Raw genomic sequence first — 25,796 nt, forward strand, 5'->3', positions numbered from 1 at the left:
TAGAAAGGATATTAGATTTTTTTTTTAAATGATTATTGGGATTTGCAATGTCGCTATTAAGGAAGAAGCTATTCACGAGTAATTGACTTACTCAGGTATAAAATTTAAAGAGCAGGTTAATCGGAATTTCTTTTGAATTGATTTCTTTAATGATTGGGATAATGCGAGATTATTGATGACTTTAGTAATCAGTGGGATTGTGTTGAAAATTGCAACCATATCTGAATGCAGTTGTTATAGTCGGGTATCTTACAACGATTTCTTCTGGGTATTCTATATGGGTATTCTATATGCTCTTTTATCCTCAGAGGTATATGCAATTATTTATTTTCAGATATGATTCTTATCATATAGCAAGGTTGGCTAATCATATTGTTAGACAGAATTATTATTAGTCTGGTTGATTCATGATCGGGATTCCTCTATCTTTCTTTGGTTTTCTAATCTATTATGTTCGATGGAAGATTTGATGATAAGACTCATATGAAGCTATTTTCTACTTCTACTGGTTGAAGCTCCGAATTATATATATGGAATTTATATTGTCTTTATCACAACTATTCCTAGTACGTACAAGTGATATTCTTCTTTTGGATTTTCTCTGGGATATCATCGATCTCTTTATCATTCAATGTGGTTTTTCTTCTCGGAAATTTAGTATAGCTTCACATCTTGGATTTTATTATCTCGGTTTTCTTATTATTCTTATGGTCTAATCTTATCTATTAACCATGGTTTATCCGTACAAGATATTCATTGGCCGGAGGTAATTATATTTATTACTGTTATAAATCTTGGTTTGATCATGGGAACTCGGTGATATGGATCTCAAATTATAGAAGTTGTATTACTGCACTGGTTGTTATTGAGACTACTTCGGTTTTCTTCAACTATTTTGGAGTGCATTATTGATGTTGAAGTATTGTTCTATCTATACGGTTGGAACGTCAGTTCTATTATGGCATTATGGTTTTTAATCTATCTGATGATTGTGGCTTCGGTATAGTTTAAAGCTTCGATGTTAATGATTGAAATAGTTTTATTATATATATAATTCCTTTCTAGTTTTCGTGAAAGGGTTGACATCGGCAAAAGTATAGATGGAGGAAGATTGAGCTCAAACTTGTATTTTGGTTTTCATTTCTCAGGTAATTCTGAAATTATGTCAACAAGTCAATAATGGAATGTCAAAATTCGTTTGAGTTAAATGCTATTTGTGAAAATTTTCGATTGGTGTTCCGAGAGGATTATGATATATGGTATATCTGGATTGTTTTGACAACAAGAAGATTGGATTATTCTGAAATGTTATTATCTGATAGATAAAATCGACTCAGTTGTTTTAATCAGAGTGGGTTATTCATTGAAAAGTTAATTGAGTTATAATCAGTGATGGAATCAGTACATCTTGGGTCTCCACAATGGGTTTAAATTATCTGTTTTCTTCTCGCTGGATGGGTTTCCAAGGACTTCGTTCAAAGGTATTAAATAAGATAATTCGAGTTTCTCAGTTATGTTTCGACAGACAATTACTGGAAATTTCTTAGTAGTCATACTACTAGTGAAAAAGTGATGGCAAGAGAACATCAGAGTTACTCAGTTAAGTTCAGGCATAGTATCAAGTTCTAAAATGAGTTATGATATGATCTCGGAAGTGATATGAGTTATGATTAATTTTTATGGACTTCAATTGAAAGGGTGGAAGAAAGATTTGACTTAATAGCCTGTATCAGGTGAGAAATTTCGAGGACGAAATTTTTTTTAGGGGGGAAGAGTTGTAACAGCCCAATTTTTAGTAGTGTCAGAATAGTGATTTGAGATCACTAAAATTGATGAAAAAGTTAGAAAAAAATTTATTAATTAATAATTATAAGTTAAGTGTGATTTTAGAAATATTTTTTAAATCAGTGAATTTTGTGATTTAAAAGAAATTATTAGGTAAATTGGGTCGAAAACGAGGTATCGAGACCTCGATATTATAAACTGAGCCGTAAATATTTTTATAAATATTTACGGAGTGTCAATAGGATAATATTAAAGTTTCGTTAAGAAATTTTAATGTTTCGATAGTTAATTATGAAAAAGGATTAAATTGCAATAGGGATAAAAGTTTAATTATAGATTAAAGAAAAGTTAAAGGACCAAATAGGCAATTATGCCTTTTTCTAAAGTTGAGGCGGCATAACAAAAGAAAAATCTAAGATATTTTTAATTTAAAATATATATTATATTATACATGCGTAAGTAATAATTATGTTTTATATTATATTATTATATTATTATATTATTATATATATGACAAAGAAAGAAAGAAAAGAAACAGAGAGCAAAACAAAACAGAGAAGGGAGAAAGAAAGAAACAGAGAGCAAAACGAAACAGAGAAGGAAGGAAGGAAGGAAAGAAAGAAAGAAAAGAAAAGAAAAAGGGAAATTTAAGGTTTTAAGGTTCCAAGCTCAATTGGTAAGTCAAATTAAGTCTTTTTCTTATAATTTTTGAGTTTTTGGAATCCTAGAGATAAATACTACTTGATTTATGTTGATATTTTGAAAGTTAGTAGATTGTTAGACATGAGTTATGTTGAATTAATTGATGAACTAGAGGTTAAAATGATTGAATTTTAAGTTAGAAGTTAGTAAAAGATTGATTTGTAAAATAAAATATAAGTTTTGAATTGATAGGGATTAAATTGAAAGAATCCCGAAATTAGGGATTTATGGGGAAATTGAAGAATTTAACTGAGTTTATAGTAAGAATTAAGAGAGAATATAGAGTTAGAATGCAAAAATAAAATTAGTATTGATAAGGGATTAAATTAGAATTTGATGTTGCCATAGAAGGGAAAAATGTTCAGAATGTTATAAAACATAAGAATAAGAGATGAAGTTTAATTTCCGAGCCTTGGGGCAAAAATGTAATTATGTAAAAGTTTAGGGGCAAAATTGTAATTTTGAAAAAGTTAGAGTCGAGGGCTATTTTGATGAATGTGATTATTAAATAAGTTAAATTTACTATTTTAGATCAAGAAGTACGAAACTCGAGGTTAGACAAAGGGAAGAATAAAGTTGAAGCCTAAGTTGGTAAATTTGGCTATAATTGGTACCGAGGTAAGTTTACAGTAAATAAATGCAATATTCTTTTATTTTACATTATTATTGTCAATTTCCAGCATTTATATATTTATGTTATGAAAATATTTAAAGTCGAATTTAAGGTGAAGTGACAGAGGAAAAGTGTTAGAAAGCTCCGGTTGAACCCTAGGAATGTTAGGATATTAGGGTTGACAGGACAGAACAGAAATGAGCCATGTAAGTCCATATTAGAAATATGGCTTTGGAGACAGGATTGAGCCATGTAAGTCCATATTATATATGGCATTGGAGACAGGAATAATTCATGTAAGTCCATGTTAAAGACCTGGCATTGGCAGGATATTGATAGACAGGAACGACCCTAGTATCCTTAGTATTCCGAGTGGTTCAACGGGTCAGGGTACGAGTTAAATTACAGTGAATTAACAGCAAAGGAAAAGTAGATTATATTTATGAAAACGGAAAGGTCAGGTAAGAAAGAAGGTAAGGGAATAAAGAAGAAGATAGAAATTGAGAAGTAAAGAAATTTATGATGTTAGATGATATTATGCATAATTATCCATTATGTTGAATGTTGTGATTTATTTGCTTGTAAGCTTACTAAGCCTAGTGCTTAATCTCTTTATTTTCTTCTTCTTATAGTACTTATCTAGCCACTCGGGGATCGAAGGAAACGTCGGAGGCCGATCACACTATCAAAGAAATAACTCGGTATAATTAGACGTTTTGTTTTGTGTATGGCATGTATAGAAACTTAGCTACTTTTGGTATAATATGAATAACGAGTGATGTGTAAGTAGTTGATGATGTATGGTTATTAAAATGATTAAGGATGAAGGTGTTTGTTGTTATGAAAGATTAAGTGATAAATTATGCATGGAAATCATAAAAGGATAAAATTTTGCAAAGAAACAGAATTCAGGCAGCACAGTGACGTGAATTTGAAAAATCACCCAAGATAGTATAAAATGAATTAGAGGGTGAATGATATATGGAATTAAAGCTTGTTGAGTCTATTTTCATGGAAAAATAACGGTGTAGGAAAAAGAAATTTATATTTTAAGATATGTGAATTTTAGTAAGATAGGGTCAGAACTGTTTTTGGAGTCCCCTAATCTGAGTTTAGAAAATAATTACAAATTGTACAAAAATGGTTATGAGTTGAAATTTACATGCTTAGATTCCTTAATGAGTCTATTTTCTATAGAAACAAGTAAGAACTTCATATGAAAATCCTATAGCGAGAAAACTTATTTTTAGTGACTAGAGGTCAGGGCAGTCTGGTGGTGACACAGGGGAGACTTTAACTAATAAACTGTACTAATTTTCTGAACAAAAAAATTCTAAAAATTTTATGGTGAGTAGATATATGAGTCTAGTTTCAGGGAAAATTTACGGGATTAAATTTCGAGTTCTTTAGCTCAAGTTATAATTAATTTAGTAACTGCTGCGCGACTAGACAGATTTGCTGCGAATAATGAAATAAATTTTCAAACCTAGTTTTTATGCTCCGAACTGGTAAGATAAGCCAAGTAATGCCTCGTGCTCGACTCCAGAAACGGTCTCGGGTAAGGGGTGTTACAATGGGCCAGGTCGAGTCGGGTTCGGGCTGGTTCAACTAAAAATTTAGGCCCATTTGCTAGGCCAGGGCTCGGCCCGAAAAATGGGCTTAAATTTTTGCCCAAGCCTGACCTGGATAAAAGTGCTAAAACCTAGGCTCGACCCGGCCTGCCTATATTAATTTTTATGTTATTTTTATATAAATTTAAAAAATATATAATACATCAAAAATACTAAAAACATCAAAATAAATATTTCCCAACAAATTGAAAATAAATTTTAAAAAATATATATACTTAAATAAGACTAAGATAGGTGCAACTTAACAAGCAATGTCTCTAAAATAATAACAAAATTAACAAATGTCTTTAAAATAATAACAAAATTAACAATAAAATAAGTTTTATACAATATCCAAACAATAACAACAAAATAATAGTAACATAATAGTAAAATGGTAGCAAAATAAGGGGAAAACGACAAGAAAATAATATTTAAAAAAAAAACAAATTTTTTTTGTCCTTTAGTGGATTTGGGTCGGGCCAAACTCGGGCCAAAAATGCCTTCCCCGAGGCTCGGCCCATTTTTTAAATGGGCTTTATTTTTTTGTCCAAACCTATTTTTTGGGCCTATATTTTGTCAAAACCCTCCCACATTTCAGGTCGGGCTAGATCTATTTGTTAGTCAATCAGGAAATTTAGTTCTTTTAAAACTACTCACTATTTACATGAATTAGAATTCCATTATATTTGAAGGTTTTATTTAGATTTAATTAGCTAGCTTCTTCATTATTCATTGAAGGCATTGATCTATTTTGTGTAAGATTGCTTTCTTCTAGTTTTTAAAAGTGATTTTTTTCTCAATTTTCTTCAATAAGCCATGAAACTCCATTATTCATTATTTGATTTGTTAAGTATTCTTATTGGAGGTTTGATTAGAGTCATTACTTGAATTCGTTGCTGTTTATATCTCAAAGGGTTTAGTTAGATAATTATCTTCTATCCATATCTATTAATTTATTCGATCTATCTTTCACATTTTTATTTTTGTTTTCTTTATTTATCTATGTTTTAAATATTTATTTTTTTAATCCTGAATTTCTTTTTTTTAGTTGTTTTCGTATTCTTTGTTTCTAAATATATTTTTTCTTTTTTCAAGTTAGATCCAAATCTTTCTTGGAGTTAAACGATTTGACTACGATCTTAGTCTGTTGCCCCTATCATTTGGTATCAAATTTGGGTATTTTTGGTCATTTCTTATGTTTGCTAATATTGATTTCTTACTGTAACTTTTTTGTTGTATTCAAAATTGGTTTAACTAATTTTTTTTTCCAAAATTTGATCCTTTGAGTTGGTAAACAACCTCGTTTTGATCTAAAATTTTAACCATTGTTTTTAGGCATTATTTTACAATAAAAAATATTTCCACAAGATAGTTGAAAAATATTTTGTGGGTGTAATTTTGTACCAAAAAATTTCAAATCAATTTTTTATCATTTAAAGAAGCTCCAGATTAAATTTTATGATTTTAGCACATCGGAAATACTCGAATGAAAAATTCAAATTGTTTTTCATTATTTCGAGTTTTTTACTGAATAGTTTATTTTATTTGATTCTAGTGTTAGGTTTTCTTTTGTTTTTAGCTATTCTTATTTTATTATGCATTCTAATACATTTTCGCTTCTTGTGCTGATGGGAATGAAAGAGTTGTTTCTTCTTTTTCCATACAACTTACTTCATTTGGAGTTGAGTCTTTCTTTGGCTTTTTAAAGTCTTAGGTCAACTTTATTAGAAAATGATTTCACATCTTTAAATTTATAAAAAAAATTTATAAGTATCCATAACTTAAAAAAAAACTTAAATTTCTTTTAAATTGTTTGGAATTTTAGGTCTTTTATAAAATTTATAATTTTAAGAATTCCTAAAGAAATTTATAGTATTCTTTACTAACAAACTCAAAATTCCTAAAAATGCCAACATTTCATAAAAATCCTTAAACTTAAAAAAAAACCATAAAAATCTTAAAAATTTCATAAATTTCTAAATTTTTCTTAAAAAAAAACTAAAATTCCAAATATATATTTTAAAATTTTGCATACTTATAATTTTTAAAAGTACTTTTGTATAATTTTCAAAAACCAATTAAAATTTTTTTAGTTTTTAAGTTTTAAATCTTTTTTGGATTTTAATTTTTTTTAATTTTTATACGAACTTTTTTCTTTTTCTTGATACATGGCATTGTGTCATTAGTAGAGGTGTTCAAACGGTTAATCAATTGGTTAACCAAATCGAACTGGTATTAACTGAACTTTTTAATTGTTAACCGTTAACCGAAACTTATAAATTTTGTTTGTTTGTTTTTTTTGTTAAAACAAGTATAAAATATATAAAAAATAAATAAATTGATAAAGTTCGTTTGACCGAATTAACCGAATTAGTAATAGCCTAGTATATATAATATATAGTATTATTTATTAAGTTCGGTTAATTCGATTAATTATTTGATTTCAAATCGAATTAACTGTTAACCAAAATTTAAAAAAAAAATTAACCGACTTCCAACTAAACTAGATCAGTTAACCGACTGATTAACCGAATTAGATCGATTCGATTGGTTAATTCAGTTATAACTGAAGTTTGAACACTCCTAGTCATTAGTACTTTTAATTTTTTTGGGTAAATTACACCAATAGTCACTCAACTTTAGGGTAGCTAACAAAATAGTCACCTAGGTTTCATTTCAGTCACCTAACTTTTGAAAAATAACAAAACAGTCACTAACGTTATAAAAAAGTGACAAAACAGTCACTGACTAATAGTATCCGTTACTGTCTTAACAAAACCGCTGATATGGCAAGTTAACTAGCTGACGTGGCTAGTTAACTTGCCACGTTGGATGAAAAAATTAAAAAAAACCCTAAAAAATCCCTTTAATATAGAAGAAGAAAAAGAAAAAGAAAAATAAAAATAAAAAGAAGCAGCAGCAACAAAATAAGAAGAGAATGTAAAAAAAAAGTCTTATTTGCCTAATTTGTTGAAATCCTAGAATTTTCATAGAAACGGGTAGAGATTCATCCCCATATACAATACTCAGCTCATCTATTTCATTCCCATATACAATACTTAGTGGGAGAGTGATCTTAAAAATTTTCATGCCCTCCAAAATAGAAATAGTACCCAGACTGAAGACTCAAAAGTTGATCGGAGATTGTCATATTTGTTTGCTTATGCCTTAGCCGGTGTTGGTATCAGATGGTGCAATGTTGCTGCAGGGATAACAGCAGCTGGGCTAGGATCCTTAACTCGATGAGACACTGTTTTCCTCAGATTGAAATTCCGGTCTGCTCCACTTTGTATTAAGTTCTGCAATGGCCATGAAAGGTGCAGCATCAGTCTCGTTGAGCTCACATGTAATACCCTGAAAATTTTTACAGTAAGATATTATCCTTGATATAGTAAAATAAGGAAATAAAGCGACAAAAAGGGAAATTTTGAGTTATGTCAATATTGAGAAGTACATTATGATATATTAATTCAAGAAAGGACTAAATTGTAAAAGTGAGAAAAGTTTTGTTACACAAGAGTAAATATTCATAATTTGAGAGGTTAAAGTGTAAATATGAAAATTTTGAAGGACCAATAGTGTAAATAATTTAAGAGTGGAATGATCTAGAAACTAAGGAAAATAGATGAATTAAGACCAAATTGAATAGATGAAGAACTATGAGGGACTAAATTATAATTTTACCAAATTAAATGATGACTCAATGATGGAATTTTAAAAGATAATGAAGAGCAAAATGGTCAATTGGAAGAGAGAGAAATCTAGAAAGTAATAATGATGCTAGAGATATTTTGATATTTTATAATTATTTAATTAGATAAATATTATTTTATTAATACTTTAATAAGATATTTTATTATTATTTTATTAGTATATAAAGAAAGAAAGATGAGAAATTCTCATCCATATTTTCCCATGCATTAACGTGAGTGAAAGAGAGAAAGAAAGAAAGTTTTACTTTCTTTACAATTTGGTCCTTTTACCAAAAATTCACCATTTTCACCCAAAAATCAAATGAATTTCCATAGCTACCATGAGACAAAAATGTTAAGGAGAGCATGGGGAGTTAGAATATCAAGTTGGATTCAAGAAATAGAAGCTGGAGGAGAGAGAAAATCAAGTTAAAGATTAGTATTAATAGAACAAGGTAAGTATATCAAGATTTCAATATGTTTTTAAGTTTGTTATTATTGACAAAGCATGGAAATAATGTTATAGTAGAGTTTTCTTACATAAGGTCCTATGTTTTTGATATGTTAGTGAAGATAAAATAAGAGAAAGTGATGAGAAATAGTGTAGAAAAAGAAAATAAGGGTGTTATAACATGGTAATTAATAGCTTGCACAAAAACAGTTTGTCAGCAGCAGTAGACTAAATTTGAAAAATCACCATAAATTGTAGAAATCGAATTAGAATATGAAAAAAATATGGAATTAAAGATTATTGAGTATAGTTTCTCATAAAAGAAATAGTGTAAGCAATGGATTTGTAAATTTTTAGATATAATGAATTTTGTGAGACAAGGTCACAATGAATTTGGGTTCCCTTGTTCTGACTTTGAAAAATCATAAAAAATTGAATAAAAATAATTAGGGGCTTAAATTTATATTTATAAAATCCTGAATGAGTCTATTTTTAAGAGAAACAAACAAGAACATCATTTGAATCCTGTATGAAGAGATAATTAATTTTTGGTGAAGAGGGGTCAGAACTGTCAGACAGCAGAATAGGGGTAACTTTAAAGAATAAACTGTACTTATTGGCTAAACCAAAAATCCTGAAATTTTAATGGTAAGAATATATATGAGTCTAGATTCAGGGAAAATTATTGGATATTAATTTGGAGTTCTATAGATCCAGATATAAATAATTTAGTGACTATGATGCAGATAGATAGCTTGAATATTCATAAAAGTAAATAATAAAAATTATGGATAATGTTACTTACAAGTGTGTTATCTACATTAAGGATGTGGAATGGAGAGGAGGAGGAGGAAAAATATGTATGAATATTCATCTAGCATGGCTAATTTGCATATTTTAGGCTCAGGGACTAAATTGAATAAAAGTAAAACTTTATGGGCAATTTTGTAAACATGTCAGAAATGACCAAATTGCATGAAATTGATTATTTTATTATTTAAATTACAAAATTGAATGAAATTATTAATTTAGTTCAAGATCGGGGGAAAACATGTTTTAGGGATTAAATTGAAAAGTGTTGAAATTATGAAAAATTCTGATATTTTATAGAATTCATGGATTGTTATCAATATATATGAGAATAATAGCTGAAAATAAGGATTAAATTGCAAGAATTTTATTTTCCTGACCCTAAGGATGAAATCGTCATTAATTAAAAGTTTAGGGGCAAAATGGTAATTTTGCCTAGAGCATTAATTAAATGCATTAGAATATGAAATGAATGAAAATGATGATCAAATCTATTTATAAAGATCCGGACGACTCAAATATGAGACTTGATCGTGGAAAAGAAAAGATATCGATTAATGAAATTATAAACACAAACAAGCAATGAGGTAAGTTCGTGTAACTTGAATTATATTCTTAAATGCTTGAGATTGTATGTTATTTATGTGAATATGATTTGAATGTTCATTGTATGAAAATTTATGAAACATTGATAAATTTGATAAAAGGAGAAGAAATCCCGATTGAATGAAAGGAAAATTCGATGGATCTCTGAAAAGGAATTGACGGTAAAAAGGATCTAGCCCGGACGGGTGATCCTATCCTGATATAGCCCTCCCGAAGAATATGTGTAAAACAGATTTAGCCCGGACGGGTAATCCGAATTAGGGTCTAAATTTAGCTTGGACTGGTAATTCAGATCCAAGCTCATTAGAGTAATTGCCGTTGCAGGGGATTTAGCCTGGACTGGTAATCCCGACAATACTCTATGAGTTTATATTACAGGGGATTTAGCCTGGACTGGTAATCCCACTGTAAGGATGAGGTTCGCGGGAGTATGCTCTCTGATATGAAATGTGTAAGACCATGGTTGAAAGATACCATGGCAACCTGTGTGTAAGACCATGGTTGAAAGATACCATGGTAACCTGATATGAAATGTGTAAGACCATGGTTGAAAGATACCATGGCAACCTGTGTGTAAGACCATGGTTGAAAGATACCATGGCAACCTGATATGAAATGTGTAAGACCATGGTTGCAAGATACCATGGCAACTTGATATGAGATGTGTAAGACCATGGTTGAAAGATACCATGGCAACGTGACATGAAAAGAATAATACCATGGTTGAAAGATACCATGGCAACATGACAGAAAATGAGTAAGACCATAGTTGAAAGACACTATGGCATCACGTCAAAGATAAATAAGACCGTGGATGGGAGACACTATAACATCTGTTGAACAATTGATATTCAGGTAAAATGTATCAGATGACGAGTGGTTATATGAAATGGTTGTGTAAAATGTTTACAAGAACTGGTCATATGGAAATATATGTACAAAAGCGTTGTATGAAATAATTATGAAAGTGGATAAACGAAATAAGTATAAGTACATGGAATATAATTTATGTTAAGTTTGATATAAGCTATTACCAGAATAAATATACATAAAATATATGGAAATGATGAAGCATAAAATATTGCTATAATGAAATGAATGATATATGCTTGTGAAGAAACGGTAAGAGCATGATATGTTTCATGACATGTACATATATGATTATCTTTGATATGTTGATACAAGGAAATTATGTAATTGAGACTATTATTAAACTCAAGTGTGACATGTCGAGAAAATAGATATATCAATGTTGAATTTATATGAGATATGTGCAAGTATACTAACAATGTTGTTGTTTGATGCTTATACAAGTGCCAAACTATTGATTGAATGGTAATATATTTATTTTATATGATGCATTGAATCGGTAAGTATTTTAATTTTTTTAAGTGATCTGCAAATGGTAGTAATGCTCCGAAACCCTGTTCTGGCAGCGGATACGGGTTAGGGGTGTTGCATCACAAGCAAGATCACACCCATCATGATAAATAACCTGCAATAAGAAAATTTTCAGGTTAATTACTGTTTCAGCAGTCTCATCCAAACTTCTTTTTTTTTATTTAAAACAAGAAAAATGCGATACAAGTGGCAAGCCACAAGAGAGAACGTTCGACGCAGAAATTGTGTAAAAAATAGAATGATCACTATATACCTGTAACACCCCAAACCCGTATATAACATCGAGACAGGGCTCAAGGCATTACTGAAACTTTACACTTTCAGTATTCTAACTCGGGTCACAAAATTTCATTTAAATTTAAAACTTTTCAACCATGAACATCTCGTCCCTTGTATAGGCCTTTGAGACCTATAACATATCGGAAGGCAATACGGGACAAATATGGGCACGTTCGATTAACCTTGGACTCCTCAGAAAATTTTCCTTAACGTAAAGGGACACACGCCCGTGTATGTGGGCCGTGTGGACTCACACGCCCGTGTAGGTGGGCCGTGTGGACTCACACGCCCGTGTATCTTGGGGCATGCCTATGTCCTTCAACCATGGGCAATACTGACTTATCAACACGACCATGGAACACGCCCGTGCTGACTGCTAGTGGACGAAACTATCATTTTAACACAGTCATGGCGCACGCCCGTGTGGACTATCCATGCACAACTTTAAACCAAAATTTTAAGTGCAGGGGACACACGGTCATAACACACGCCCGTGGGAGGGAACCGTGTGTCACACACGGCCTAGACATACGCCCGTGTGTCCAACCATGTGGACTCTGATAGGCTATATTCCAAGCTTAAAGTCACCCTTTTCTACCTCTTATGCTTAGAAATTTCCAAGTTTGAGAGAAAACATGACTTTACACTTGTAATTAATCTTAATGAGACTCATTGTATGGAAACCTCATATCATTGGTTTCATACATAATAGGTTATTTCCCATTTAGTGTTTATGGGTTCACATGTCACTTTAACTCATCCGAAATTGGCTCGTTCATACGACTCATTGCCAAATGGTAACGACCCATCACTTGTAAATAAAACTATACATAAATTCATAGGTCATGGCCTACTTCAATTAAGCCAATTTTTGCGGCCATATACAAAGAGATAAACATACTTTTACATGCCTTCATTTGGCAAATCAAATGACACGTATAACCAAAATACTCAAAAATACTCAAAAATACTATACATGCCATTGAACAAAACAAACAAAGTCTTTATACCAAAGCTTGTCTAGTTGATAGTGTGTTGACTTTCCAATTGTCTTCAAATCCTTATGAGTCCTTGGGCTCTGAAAAAACAGGGAAAAGAAAGGGGGTAAGCATTTTCAAGCTGAGTAAGCTCAAATAACTGGAAAGTAAACTTACCGAGCAATTAACATACATTCATACCTAATTCATGAAATTATCCATTATGAAATGGTTTCCTATCATGAGTTAGTCACATAATCATGTATCATATAATCTAACTAGATAAGCTCATCATTCAACATTTCATTCATATATGTATATCCCATGTTAATCTCGTTGAGTTTCTAAGAAATCTCGATGGAATACCCATTATCTGTCAATTCATAGGAATGATCATTCCATATATGCACTCCCGTGAACCTCACATCATATGGCAGGATTACCAGTCCAGGCTAAATCCCCCATATCATGAACTCGTAAGGCGATGTCGAGATTACCAGTCCAGGATAAATCTCTTATAGCGACACCATCCTTAATGAGCTCGAATCTGAATTACCTATCCAGACTAAATTCAGACCCTAATCAGATCACCCGTCTGGGCTAAATCTGTAATGCACATATATTCTTCGGGAGGCTCGATCATTCAAGGAACACCCGTCCGAGCTAGATCCTTTCTATAATTGAGATTAGCGGATTACCCGTCTGGGCTAAATCCTTACTGCAACACATGCAAGATCTTAATTCACATGTAAAACATGGTTTATCCATCGAATCCGCTTTTTAACCTCAACTGAGATAGTTATCAACAAGTCATTACTAAATGTGCATTTCATGCATTTTCATGCCATCAATAAATGCAAACATCATGCATTCACAAATTATACAATTATGCTTATTAGGGGTTTACTTTAAGTTATCTGAACTTACCTGGTATTTTTTTTAGGATTATGTTTCGGTTATTCCGAAATTTTGCGTTTACCACGATCGACCTCCGAAATTTGTTCATCGGGGTCTATAATAGCAAAATTATTTCATTAATACCCCACATTATAAATTTCAAGTTTAATATCTACCCCGGTCCAAATGACCACTTTGCCCCTAACCTTTGCAATTTTTTTACGATTTAGTCCCTAAGCTCGTATAATGAAACACATGCAATTTCTATCTTACCCAAGCCTAACCGAACATTTTTATCTCTTATGGAAACCCACATTTTTCATTATTTTCCTCATTTTTACCACACATTTACATCTTTTGCAAAATGGTCCTAATAAGTGTTCCTTATGAAAACCAACTTGGAAAATATGTTTAATACACATTTATCTTTCATATTCTTCCATAATCCATCAAAATACCAATAACTCATGCATGGGTAAATTTTTGAACATGAACCCTAGCATGAAATATGGGTAGAAATGAAGAGAGCAAGCTACCAGGATTTCAAAAATACAAAGAACATGAAAAACGGGGCTTGGGGGCACTTACTATTTAGCTTGGAAAGCTTGAAAACCCTAGCTATGGTGACCCTTGAAATTCGGCTGGATGAAGGAGAAAATGAGCTGATTTTGGTTCTTTTTTCCCATTTTATTTCATTAAAAAGCCTAATGACAAAAATGCCCTTATGCACTTTCTTTAAAATTTCATCCATGCAAGCCCATTTTTATCCAAAAATTTAAAATTTGGGAAAATTACTATCCAAGACCTTCTAATTCATAATCTAAAGCAATTTCATACAAATTGCTTCTAGAATCCAAGTTTCACAATTTATTCAATTTAGTCTCTAATTTCCAATTGGACACCTTATGCTTAGAATTTCTTCATGAAACTTTAACACATGCATATAATCATATTCTAGGCCTCATAATAATCATAAAATAAATATTTTTATGTCAGATTTGTAGTCCCAAAACCACTATTCCGACTAAGCCCTATTTCAGGATGTTACAATACCATCCAAGCAGAAGAGAAAGACGAGCAACTGGTGCTGAAGGTAACCGTTCAGCAGAAGAAGAAGAGATTCATCCCCATATACAATACTCAGCTCATCCATTTTCATAGAGACATGGAGTTTCAATGGCAAAGAATTAGACCCCACCAACTTAGGTAAATAATACCTTTTTTTACAGTCTTTTCTTATTCTGCTGCTACTGCTTCTTCTTATTCTTCTTATTCTTCTCTGTTAAAGGGCTTATTTAGGTTTTTTTAAAATTTTTCATCCAACGTGGCAAGTTAACTGGCCACGTTAGCTAGTTAACTTGCCATATCAGCGGTTCTATTAAGACAGTAATGGAAACCGTTAGTCAGTGACTGTTTTGTCACTTTTTTATAACGTTAGTGACTGTTTTGTTATTTTTCAAAAGCTAGGTGACTGAAATGAAATCTAGGTGACTATTTTGTTAGCTACCCTAAAGTTGAGTGACTGTTGGTGTAATTTACTTCTCTTTTTTTAACGAAATTTTAAGTTAGAATAATAGCTTGTACAAAGTGAAAGTAAATGAGCCAAATTGATACCAAAAAGAAAAATTATAAGGATCAAATTGATAAAAAAAATACAGATACTAAAATGATAATTTAACTATAGCACAAAGACCAAAAAAGATATTAAGCCTCTAAAGAAATTATCCATCGTAAATAACTTCTTTATTAAACTAACGACTTACATTAATTCCTCATTAAAGAAATTAAAATCTTATAATGCTAACTTTTTATTTTATAAATTATTTAGAATATAATTTTAAAATATTTCCACCAGCACAATGGATGTGCAATATTTGGTATTGCTCTTAAGTCGTTAATTAAGTGTCACAAGTTAATTAAATATCAACTCAGTTAAGTAAATCCTTAAAAATATTTTTTTCAAAAATTAATAAATATTATTGTATAAAATATGAATTCTTTTTTAATTTTATATGTTATCTAAAATTTATAAAAAAAATAATTTAAATTCAAAATAATTCTTAAAGAAAATATACATATAACAAGACTTTAAACTTATGAAAATGTCCAAAAAATTGACAATTATCATTTCATTCAAAACCTCAATGACATTTTATATATGATTTTTTACGTCTTGACTTCAAATTTAGCTTAAACATAATTGATCAAAATACAAATCGATAATTAAGGTTGTATTTAGTAGTACTTTTTAAAGGCACTTTCGACATGAAAAGTACTTTTATAAAGTAAAATGAACGCTAAATAAGCAACCTTTCAAAGAAATATTTGACTTTCCAAAAACATTTTTTTCCCAAATGGAAAAATTAATTTTTTTAGCATTTTTATCTCAAAAGTACTTTTTACAGTTTAATTACGTTTTCACTCTCCAACATATGGTACTTTTCATTCTCTAGTTAATTGTTTAAAAAATGTTTAAAATTTATTTTTCATATATTAAAATATTAACAAAAATTATAATACATTATTTTCTATATTCTTATTAACATATCATAATAATAACTAATTTGAACATTATTTAAATGTTTATTTGTTACTTTATAACACCATGTCTAAATGTTTAAAATGGATATTTTATTTATCAAAAATATTTTTGACAACAATACTAAAAATATTAAACCAAACTTTTCAAAATCACATTTAGAAAACACTTTTTAAAAATATTTCTTAAAATTAATACTAAACTAGCCCAAATAAACCGATTTTTTAAATATTTTTATAATTTATTTGAGCAATTGGACCCACAAACTAATTGTTGGGTTTGATTATGAAAACCTAAGAGTAAAAAATTAACAGAATAAATGAATATTTTGAATAAAGTAGGCGGAAGAAGGTGCAGTGTCCAAGGCAGTTGTTGGTAGAGCTGTTAGAGTAAAATGGGAGTGGAAGGAAGGGCATGATAGGGGAACAGGCAAGCCAGCCCATTCCCCTCCCTAGTCCCTACGGCTACTTGTGAGCAATTTATTTATTAATTGCTGGGTCTCAGATGGTTCAATTATCATATCTGGGCCTATATTAATGATCCATAAACGAATTATAATTTATTTCCATAAAACTAGTCTATAAGATGCACATTAATTCTTCTTATTAGGAATTTATTTTGTAGTTTTTAAAATTTAAAATATTAAAAAATAAAATATATACACTATCAATATATCAAATACATACTTTTGAAAATTATTTTTATATAATTAAATTAATTAGAAAATTAAATAATAAATGAGTAAATTACATTTTAAGTTATTCAATTACTTAAAAGTTTCATTTTATTATCACTTAGTTAATTGTGTATGTTTTTTTCTATCTAAGTTAAAAAAGAGACAAACAACAAATTCAGTCCAACTTGCAAATTAAAAAAAGGCAATTACACTTAATATCATTTTAAAATATAGTCTGTCTTATTTTAGTCACTTTAATTTTTTCCTCGATTTAGTTATTTCTATTAAAATAATCATTCAAACTAATCACTCTAGTTTATATAGTTCATTTTTTACCGATGAATTATTAACGTGACACATTAAACCATCGGGTGGCAACATATGGCACATTTCTATTGACTTTTAATTAAATCTTAAGACCTCTTTATAATATGTGCCAAATAAATAAATAAAAAATGACATTATGCAATATACCATGTGAAAATGGCTTCGAAAGGGAAATAATTTTTTCTTAAAAAATATAATACTCGAATATTGTTATATTATAAAATCTCCGAGCAATGAATCAAGATAAATGCCGTAAAAATTGGTTAAATAACAAGTTACAAATTAAACAACATACTTTTAACCTTGATGCTGAAAATACCAACACTACCCCTTTACAGGGTTGGCCTAAACAGGGGTTTATGCTAGCACAACACCCTACGGTTCAACTTTGTAATAATTAATGATTTGGTATATGAAGTGAAATTTGACTTTTGCGCAACCAAACCCAATAATTAGTTGGTAAGGACTAAGCTTTGAATTTTAAATCGAGTACAATACAAGCAGCTTTAGCTTTTTACTGTCATCAAATCAATCATGTATGGCATATGTGCAATCTGAATAATAATTTGGTGTTTCTATATTTATAACAACGGCTCTCCAGGCATGCTCTTATCTCTTTGAATACCTTCATTTTTCATTATTAAACTTCACCTAATTAATTACAATGCTAATGCACCTTTTGGGTACTTCATCGACTTCACTTTGGGTGCGCTGGTCAAAAGTGAACACCACCACCAACTAGAGTATCATAAAAAGCATTGCTTGGATTCTTTTTTATTTGATATAATAATAATTTTTCCCTCTTACCTTTTTCTAAAAAATCAAATTAGCCCTTTATTCTTTTTCTATCTCTTTTAGTTAAACTGATCTGTTTTCGACAGAAATACTAATGGAGCCATTAAAATCTGATGTGGCATCTATGTGGATATTTTTTTAACACAATAAATCTATGTGGCTTTTATGTTTTTATTTTTCTATCTTCTTTTCTCTTTTTTTTTTCTGCATAGAAACCCTAGCCACCTATGTTGTCGCAATTGCTTCTCCTGTGCTGCGGTCGCCGCTTTTCCAGTGCCGTCACCTATCCTTTTCTCGACAACAGGTGCCCTCTTTTTCTCATTTTCCTCCTTTTTTTCCTTTCATCCCTAGCCCTAACTTCTTATTGTATTGTCGCTGCTTAACTGCAATGATAAAACACCATCCAAGACCACCCAAAGCGATGCCTGAAAGCCCCTCCCTTCCTTCCTCTAAATGCTTTTTTTTTAATTATTGGAAAATTTTAAATATAAGAGGCTTTCAAGCTTCTCGAATCCAAATCTCTCTCATCGACTGTTAGATCACCCTAATATGTTACTTTTCTTGACAGTGGCTATTTCTTCACCGTTGGGAGCTCCCGCCAATAACCCGAAATAAATTCTTTTCTTATTATTTTTATTATTTTTTATATAATTACATGAACTGTATATGATTCCGTAATATTTTTTAATCGGAAAAAGTTAAACAAGAGAATTCAATAATTCTTGATAAAAGTCTCGACCAAAACATGATACGAGAAAACATATAAAAAATGTCCAAAATTTTCCATATAAAACTTTAGAAAATTATTGTGGTTGTAATAATATCTCTCTCAAATACAATCTCATTCTTTCTTGGCAGCACATTTAGTGACCTTGGCACCGTTGGATCATTCTTCTCAACGCTCTTGATCCCACCAACAGCCACGGTCTGGGTTTTGCATTGGTAGATTGTTTCAGTTTCAATTTGTAACATATACATAATACATGGTTTTCATTTCTAGCCAAGTAAATTAAGGAACCATTGGGTTTTGTATATTGTCTCATGATTGCTATTTAAACAAGAGTCATCTTCAAATTAAATCTTCGAGTTTTGCATTGGTTGATTGTTTCACCTTCAATTTGTAGCATATACATGGCTTTCATTTCTAACTCAACCAATTAATTCTAATTATTCGACAGAAAAATTATAATTTTGTTATAGTTTTTTAATGGTTCTTTAATTTTTAGGATTTTTCTATCATTTTTACATTTTTTCTGAATTTTTATAATATATTTTTAAAAAAATTTAACAATATTTTTATAAAATTTATATAAGCATTTTTTTAATATTTTTAAATTTTTAATTAATTGTTTATGTGTCACTGCCATGTTAGCAATTAATGTCAGCAATTAATACATGTGGATTGTCTGTGGCATCCATGCCAGCAAGTTAACAACACTGATAACATTTGGCCTTTTTATCCAACTAATCCCTAAAATATAAATATTTATAAAAATGACTCAACTTCAAAAATAATGACAATAATGATCTAAAGTGAACAGTGCCAAGTGGTGCCGGCACCCAAATCAATCATCCCCCAATCATTAGCTGCTGGTTTCATGGGATAAAATGTTTTTTTTGGTGTCGGCACTATAATGGTGAGCACTCGTATGTAATTTTTTATGTATTGTTTTTTTAAATATGAGTATTTCTCGATTCAAAAAAATTCTTTTTTTATCTAAACGCCGACACTAAAAAAAAATTGATAGTGTGGTGGCTGACACTCGTGGCAAGAAAAAAAAAATTTAGTGTCAGCCTCTCTATGCAGGCACCGGAGTGATTTTTATTATTTTATTTTTTACCAGCATGCTTTGGTTGTTGGGACCGGTAACCATTTGGTTCTTCTTCAAGCCTTACACAATGTGACTCTTAAGCCTTCAGTTGTATGAAAAGAGAGATTTGAAAAAAATAACACAATATCATCAATAAAGTAGAAACGCTGGATATTTTGAAAAGAAAAAGGAAATGCTTTTGAGTTTAGTTTACTTAATATAGTAACAAGAGAAGAAAATGGAAATAAAAAATTCTAGACTCAAGAAAACAAGAGAAGAAGATAAAAAAAAAAGTTTCAAAGTAAGAAAAAGTTTAATGCAATTTTATAATTTTAATAGGAAAAAAAGTTGTATGTAGTTAAAAGACACTATCAACTTATTAACCATAATTCGTGTTTTAATATTTTTAACCATATATAATAATTTGATGATGTCATTTAACCATATATAATATAAATACATTATTAATTTGATTAATTTGAGAAAAGATAAAAATTTAAGGCTAAAAAAGGCTTAAAAGAATAAAGGACTGATTTGATTTTTTAAAAAGAAGTTGAAGGTGAAAAATGTGATTATGGCTTTTTATTTTAAGATTAAGGGTCTGTTTGATTGCCAGTAAAATGTTTTCCGTAAAATGATTTCTGGAAAATGTTTTACTTTTCTGTAAAATGATTTACTGGAAAATATTTTTTAGTGTTTGATTGAATCTGTGTAAAATATTTTCTGCTGTTTGACAGATTTCCTGAAAATATTTTTCGGAAAAGTTATTTTTTACATATATTAATAAATTTTTATATTTTAAATTGCTTTTACATATATTGCAATGATTTATTTATAATAATACTCAATTATTAAGCTACAATATTGATTGTTAAAAATTGAAAAATATTATCCACAATGAGTATTAGTAATAATATTGAATAATTATAAATTGCTTCGAAACCACAATGAGTACTAGAAATAATTTATCCAAATACATACTTAGTAGTACACCACATAGTAACAGCATTGTCCAAGTGTATAATATTACACCACATAAATGTATCAATATCTTCAACCCTGAAAAAATTTTTGAAGCCAAATTTTTCTATGCTTCTTACTTTTAACTAAAAAAACTTTGGTTGTATCTTTAATTAAATTATAGAGACCAATTTGATATAGATTCTAGTTTGAGAATATACTAATCAGATTTTTCGTAAAAGATTTTGATATCGATTACTTGCAAATAAAGAAAAACGAATAAATTCACAAAAAAAAGATAAAGAAAAACGAATAATCCATATTTCATTATGTTGTATCTTTAATTAAATTATTATCCATAATTAAATTATTATCCATAAAGTTGGTAAAAAATAATTTTTTAGTATTGTTCGTGCATTAGTCGGTGTGAAATGTTTTAGTCAGTGTACACTATACGAATCAAAATTAAAATCGGTGTAAGAAAAATTTTAGTTATTCTAATTTATTATTCAAACGGCATCCACCAAGAAATGCAACCAAAACCAATGTACAACCTACTACATTAAAACAGAAACTGTGCCATTTGCTTAACCCACAATCTTTCCACAACCATATCATGAAGCAGTTTTACACTCAAAGTGTTTGCACAACTATTTAAAACCATCCACATGCTATGAATTTGTTCTTGTTAGCTCTACCCCATTCTCTTTTAGCATCATTGGAATAATATCTCTTAATTGGGATAATATCAACAATGCAGCACCGCCATATACGAAACTGAAACCTTGATAAATGAAATGAAATATTGAACTGAAATTGCATTATGCTCAATTATGACTATTTTCTATATAAGAGCGTGTTAAAAGCTATGCCTCCAAATGAGGCTCTACGGCACAAATGCAAGTTTCATTTACCAGCTTTTCTTTCACTTCTCACAACCAGTCAAAGATCCTCACCTTGGCCTGCTTTGGGAGGGAAGGCTTGAAATATATGAAATGGCAGCAGAAGGTAAGACAGATACTTAAAAACATGAACCACAAATTCCTATATATGTAGCTGTGAAACAAATATTCAACTACTCTGGAGAACAAAGGTAAAGCAAATACTTAAAAACATGAACCACAAACCCTGCTTACGTAATGCTAGACTTAAAGCATAACAAGAATCATTTACAAGCTTTTCTTTCACTTTTCACAACCAGTCAAAGATCCTCACCTTGGCCTGCTTTGGGAGGGAAGGCTTGAAAGATATGAAATGGCTGCAGAAGGTAAAACATATACTTAAAAAAGAATCACTTAAACCAAAAAAAAAAAAAGAAAATGAAGAAGCTAATTTCTTCTTCTTCAAAATCAAATGTTGTAATTCTTTGAACATATTATTATCAGATGCATATACATATATACAAATCTGAGTACGAGTAACATAATATGGATACGATGAAGCATTGCACGAAATAGAACGTGCAAAACAGAATAATAAAACAAAATCGAAGTAGAAATCATTTTCTGAACGAAACTTAAATTTGCATTTCTTTTTTCATATAATTCTAGAATTTTCCTATCAACCAAACAGAGACTTAAAAAGAATCCATTATGATATAATACTCTTTAAGAATTGCATGAACAGTTAGTAAACGAGATAGTGACAAACAAACAGAAAAACACAGAATTTCGATCAAAAATTAAAAATTAAAAGAAAAAAAAACACTTTGATAAAAAACAGCGAAACAAGCTTCGATCTGCTAAAAAATACACTTAAAATCAAACAAAAAAAGCACGCACAGATCAGTGAGAGCAGAGGTGACATTTAACATAAACAGGGGCCAAAATCTTTTTAACTATGGACAAGAAACCGATTGACAAAACTATGGAGAAGAAAATATACCTTTCTAAAGCAAGTCTGTGAAGAAAGTCTGCCCAAGACAAGCCAAACAGCACAGCCAAACTAGCAGAAAACCCAAGCAAGATCTCAGACAAAAACAAGCAGAAAATCCCCAAATCAATTTATAAAAAGAAGAAGAAATCAATGGGGGAAAAGGAGCCCGAAACCAAATCAAGGGAGAACGAAAGGGAGAAGGGAGAACGAACGGGAGAACGAAACCAGATCGGTGTAGAGAGGAGAAGGGAGAACAAGAGTGTAGAGAAGGGAAAACACTGGAAAAATCAGAAAATGTCTTACTGATTCCAAATCGGTAAGACATTTTCCAAAATTAAAGGCTTCTTTTTCCCGTGTTTGTAATTGATTTTACGTGAGGAAAATATTTTCCTCCAATCAAACACTGGAAAATGGGGAAAATCAATTCCGGAAAATATTTTCCCCTATCAAACAGACCCTAAATTTTTCTTGGCTTCCAATGTTAGGCTTTCAACTTTGTCTCCTTCACTGTACTTTAATCTCTCGCCCTTTTTTCTAGGTTTTAGCTTTTGCAAGACCGAACCAAGCATATGATTCTTTTCTTTTTACTTTAGCAATCAACCAACCCACATATTTCAAATTATTAACTTGTTTCATTTTTTCAACCTCGGTAAGAAAATCCAACTCTTTTTTTTGTCCGTAATGTTCTTTTTACTGATAGTAATATTTTTGTTAGAAGGTTCAAAAAAAAAACATGGGATCCTTTCTCTCGATTCCACCTTAAAATAAAAATTTTGGATGCATGTGTTGTTCCCCAAAGTTAACCGATCAAGAAAGTGAGATTTGATTCTACTATCAGAATCATCAAAGTCATGGCAATGGATTACTTTTTTTTTTCTTAAATAAAGATCAAGTAGAGAGTAGAGTAGATGACCCACAGTTCGAAATAGAAAAGCTTCAAAGTTGGGGTGAAAAAAAAAGTTAAATTAACATATATGCCATTTTTTAAAAATTGATCGAATAGACTTTTTTTTTATATTTAGATAAATAAACTGATTTTAGAGAGAGTGTGAAAATGTGTCTAGCTGGACAAGCTTTTACTAATATGTTAGGAAAGCGTGCTCAACTGGAAGTGTTTTTTAAAAATTCCAAGAAAAATGTGTCCAGTTAGGTGCACTTTTCTTGCGCCTAACTAGAAGAGCTTTCTTAACAACTGTGCGGAAAGCTTGTTCAATTGGACGAGCTTTTCTGCCAAAGCGCACCCAACTGAACGTGTTTTTCATACACTCTCTCCAAAATCGGTCTATTTCCCTAACTCTTAAAAAAAATATCTATTCAGTCAATTAAAGAAAAAAATAGCGTATATGACTAATTTAGCCGAAAAAAATTTAATTAATCCTGTAGTGGGCCAAAATGCCTGGGCCCGTTACAAACAAACCATAAAACATAAATTAAATAACCACAATCCAGTTTTACATTCCAATTACCAAGATCCGTGGCCCAACTACAAGAACAGGCCCAACAGGCCCAAAACGCTAAGGTTACAGAGGACCCAATACCTCATGAGTCCAGTTACATGACCCATAGCCTGAAAGCCAAGCCAAACTTCGGCAAACCCTAGGGCAGAGGGGTCCTTGCGCCGTAGCCTTCACGAGCAGCAACCACGCCAGCACAGCCTCCGTACATGCCAGCACACCCCGTACCTGCAAGAAGGACGAACACAACGGCAAATACGAACAAAAATGGCAGAATAGCGAATAGAAGGGAATGAAAAAAATTGTATTTTTAATTTATTTTCCTTTTTCTTTCCTTTTTCCGACTATAAAAGCCAAACTCTTAATTGTTGTAAAGGGAAAAAAAAGGGCAATACAAACAGATTACACAAAAAAGAAATAGCAATCAAATACAAAGAAGGAATATTCTCCAAAGGTTGTTCCCTGTTTTCATTTTTTTTACGCCTCTATTTTCTTTTTTATTTTGAAATCTATCTCAAAAACAAAAAAAGCGAAAGAATGACTTACCTGTGCGAATGGGCCATTGAAATCCCTCTCCACTTCGCCGAAATCGAAGCTTAGTATAACACCCTTCGCTCGTATCCCTCGCCGAAACAGGGTTCGAGGTGCTACTAGATTTAAACTCATCCATTTATATAAAACCAGACCGTAAAAATTTTTGATCATTTTTAAACTTTTCATACACACGTATATTATCCTTTAATCGGGCTTACAAGGCCCAAAATATTCATGAGGCATTATTAAATATTTACCAATATCTTAGTCTTGTATCATTTACTTACTCAACTTTACAACCCTATACATGCCATAGACTCAAAACACTAAGATTTATTTACGCCGATAGCGTAGACTTGACAATGTGATAATATCTCTGACGGCCTCCAACCCGAGCTAACCTGGCAACCCTAGGGAATATGGGAAAGAAAAGGGGAGTAAGCTTTACGCTTAGTAAGTTCATAAGAAAACAATAAGCAACTCATTAACAAGTTTTATCAATGTTTACAACATAATCACAAATTCACTATAAGTTGTCTTCCTAAGCAATAGTCACTAAATTATTTATAACTGGAGCTACAAAACTCCAAATCAATTTCCGTTAATTTTCCTTGAAAATAGACTCACATATCTTCCATCCATAAAATTTTCAGAATTTTACGTTTGGCCAATCAATACCAGATTTTTCTTAAAGTTTCCCCTGTTTCACTGTTTGACTAATCTGACCACTCTTCACTACGAATCAAATTTCTCATTGTACAGAATTCAAAATATGTTCTATTTGATTTCATTTGAAACTAGACTCATTAAGGAGTCTAAGCATATAAATTTTATCTTATAACCATTTTTATACAAACTATAATGATTTTCTAAAAACAGAACAGGAGACCCCGAAGTCATTTGTGTAATGACCCGAATTTTACCGTTACCGAAAAAGTGTATTTCGGGTCTCCGTTTCTGAAAAATGGATTCGTAAATATTTATTAAAAATATTTACGA

General features: G+C 30.7%; 1 long non-coding RNA gene across 1 annotated transcript; it reads right to left on the reverse strand.

Annotated features, from left to right (window-relative positions):
* Nucleotides 1-21,727: 21,727 nt before the first annotated feature.
* LOC107933626 (uncharacterized) lies at nucleotides 21,728-23,304 on the reverse strand. The gene is made up of 2 exons (XR_001693679.2): nucleotides 22,819-23,304; nucleotides 21,728-22,192 (listed from the first exon to the last, which is right to left on the reverse strand). It is a non-coding gene; the product is annotated as an uncharacterized lncRNA (long non-coding RNA).
* Between the last annotated feature and the right edge of the window lie 2,492 nt (nucleotides 23,305-25,796).

This window comes from Gossypium hirsutum, chromosome A09, assembly GCF_007990345.1.
Source record: "Gossypium hirsutum isolate 1008001.06 chromosome A09, Gossypium_hirsutum_v2.1, whole genome shotgun sequence".
In the NCBI taxonomy this organism is placed as follows: domain Eukaryota; kingdom Viridiplantae; phylum Streptophyta; class Magnoliopsida; order Malvales; family Malvaceae; genus Gossypium; species Gossypium hirsutum.